The sequence below is a fragment of the Palaemon carinicauda genome, chromosome 35 (genome assembly GCF_036898095.1).
Source record: "Palaemon carinicauda isolate YSFRI2023 chromosome 35, ASM3689809v2, whole genome shotgun sequence".
Taxonomy (NCBI): domain Eukaryota; kingdom Metazoa; phylum Arthropoda; class Malacostraca; order Decapoda; family Palaemonidae; genus Palaemon; species Palaemon carinicauda.
The window spans coordinates 34,932,427-34,936,008 of NC_090759.1; positions in this window are offsets into that span (position 1 = coordinate 34,932,427).

Below are 3,582 nucleotides of genomic sequence, written 5' to 3' on the forward strand. Positions count from 1 at the left end.
AATGGTATAAGAATAATCTGAATAAAAAAATTTTGCCAAATGTATTATAATATTGTAAATGTTTAAAATGTTAATTCTGGAAGTTGCCTGGCTAGTGAATTTTGGCACACAAACTTTCAATAAATCATTATAGATACAATTTACGCATGAATGAGTATTCACATGATTGTAATTCATCTGTTTATTGATAGTAAAATGCCTAGCATCGCTAACTATTATTGTCATTATTACGAGGTAAGCTAAAAGACTAATTGGAAAAGCTAGGAACTGTGTGCCCAAGGGTTCCAACAGGGAGAAATAACCCGGTGAGGAAAGGAAACAAGGAAATAGAAAAACTACAAGAGAAGTAATAGACATTCAAAATAGAATTTGCTAAGGACAGTAACAACTTTAATTTAGATCTTTCATTTATAAACTATAAAAACTTGAAAAAGACAGAAGAGAGAGAGAGAGAGAGAGAGAGAGAGAGAGAGAGAGAGAGAGAGAGAGAGAGAGAGAGAGAGTGAGAGATGCCTGAGTGTATTCTCAAGCACGAGAACTATAATCCAAAACAGTGGGAGGCCATAGTACAGAGGCTATGGCACTACCCAAGACTAGAGAACAATGATTTGATATTGGAGTGGACTTCTCCTCGAAGAGCTGCTTACCATAGCTAAAGAGTCTCTTCTACCCTTACCAAGAGGAAAGTAGCCACCGAATAATTAAATTACAGTATTTAACCCTTTGAGGGAGGAAAAGTTGTTTGGTAATGTCAGTGTTGTCAGGAGTATGAAGAAAGAGGAGAATATGGAAAGAATAGGCCAGACTATTCGTGTATATTTAGGCAAAGATGGGATGAGCTGTAGCCATAAAGAGGGATCCAATGTAGTACGTTATGGTCAGTCAAAGGACCCAATAACTCTCTAGCGGTAGTATCTCAATGGGTGGCTCGTGCCCTGGTCAACCTACTACCCACTACCTATACTAGATTCAGATTTGTTCTTCATTATATCCGCACTTTCAAATGTCCTACTTAACCAGATAAATCCAATGTTATTTTTATTATTGACCTGTCTAAGTGTATAGTTTATTCTCAAAATTATATATGGCTGTACGTACATGTCTAGAAATTGCTATCTGACATTGTGACATCTTTGACTTTATACAGTTAAAAAATTCTATTAAAAAAAACGGTAAATTTCTGGCAACATTTATTCCAGGATTTTTACCGTTTTAAAAACGGATATATTGACGTAAAGGAGTGATATTACGGCCACCAACCCATAAAAAAAATAATAACAAAGTAAGTTAAAATTACGGTCGCCTGTGTTTTACTGAAATACGGTTGATAACTGTATATTTTTACGGAGAATTTTCGATTGAAATTACGGTTTTTTTCTAACACTATGTAAGCTAGAACTAATGGTAATTTATCGCAGCTTATTACTGTCTTTTATTAAACAATATAATAGGCTACTGATCGTTTCTCCTTTCTGTATATATAGTCTAATCGTATGTGTTCATATATATTACCTACTAAGTCCAACTTATCAAGAGAGCCAGCCCCATTTACATGAAGACATAAACCTTTAGTAGGGGACGCGCAGTACCTTCATATCTATAGTTTAATTTGAACCATTATCTATTTGCAATCTATTCCTGAAATTCAAATGAAAAACAGACCTCTATCCTAAATGATTTATTATATAATCTATTTTCATATTTAATTTCCGGTGAGTAAGGACATTTCTAAAAAAAGAAAAAAAAAAACCTACTTGGTTTTAGTAAGAAGAGAAAGTTTTTTTTTTATATTCACTAATCCCACACGCTCATATAATCTAATTTTTACCAACCTCAAAGCAATGAGTGTAAATGAAAGAAAAAACAGGTAGTGTACTAAAAATATGTTTCTAATATAATTATGTCTCGTTCTTCCAACATTTTGGAGAAATATTTATAATATGGATTCCGCGTGTGTGACTACGTAGTCCAGGGACTAAGGGGGCTTCTGTGTGCATTTGTAGGTCCCCTAAGTTATTCAAAAGATTGATGTATGAAATCACTTCAGGAGTAAAAATAAACTTGGTTAGACGTACTGGATCATGGTAGCAACCTGGGAAATCATTATTTTATATATATATATATATATATATATATATATATATATATATATATATATACTGTATATATATATATATATATATATATATATATATATATATATATATATATATATATATATATATATATATATATATATACTGTATATATATATATATATATATATATATATATATATACTGTATATATATATATATATATATATATATATATATATATATATATATATACTGTATATATATATATATATATATATATATATATATACTGTATATATATATATATATATATATATATATATATATATATATATATATATATATATATATATATATATATCACTAATAAGAGTGCCTAGGGCAAAATAATAGATCATTATATAACACCTAAAAAAAATCAAATGATTCTTCTAACAAAAAAAGATAATCTTGGTGGTCACTAGATTACTGTTTTCGCCACAAGAAAACTTTGGAAAGAAAATAATTCAATAAAGATTTTTTCAGGATATTATTTAAGCTTTAAGATATTAAATTTCATAAAAGATAATAAGCCGCAAAATACCACTCGCAAATTTAACCAAAATAAACTTTGCATCTAAAGGTACTTACTGGAGGATTTCACTTCTTGTAATCCAAAAACACCAACGCTGTGAGATCCCAGAAGGAAAAACAGTCCAAATATGAGATGCATTCTGCCAAAGTTCTGTTTCAAGAGAAGCATCTATCCAACAGAGGAAAAACAGTTCTTTTTTCAAGAATATTCCATAAAATTGTAAATCTAGAAAACACTACAAAAAGCAAAGCGTGCTTTTCCTGTAAAGGGCGCTCTGTGACTGAAAGTTCAGTCGTGGCTAGCTCTGTTAAGGACACCGGATGTTTTTATCATTCAATCGGAAACCAGTTGAACCTCCTCAAAATCAGGCTGATAAAAACACTGGACTTACAGGATGTTTCTCCACATTAAGAAACAACACATCAATCATGGACACATTCGCTCTTTAACTACTGAATTGTGGAAGAACCATCTGGTCAGCAAAATAAAAGAAAGTTTGTCCACCTTATTCACTCATATATGAGGCTCATTGGGAGTTCATCTTATTTCCTAACACACATTGCACCCTTCACACCAATATTCGTCAACTATGTCTACTGTAGGTTGTAGACCTCTTAGATATGCGGCTCCGAGACTATCTAATAAGTTCCTACTAGACATCCGAAAGACTGAAGATATTAAGGCTTTCAATAGGAAACTAAAGACTTTCTTGTTCTCTAAGCTCTTCGATAGTGTGGATTTGACAATAAACGAGAAATATGCGGTGTGAAATCCTGAATGCTTTGGAATGCACATGATTAAATGACTGTGAAGGTCCAGTAGAGTAGGGTTCCCCTGATGTACAGGAGCAGAAAAGCAGCCCTTAAAGTATTTTAAAGTAAAGTTAACTCTTGTCTTTCCTGGATATTAAAGCTATCCCTTTACAATATT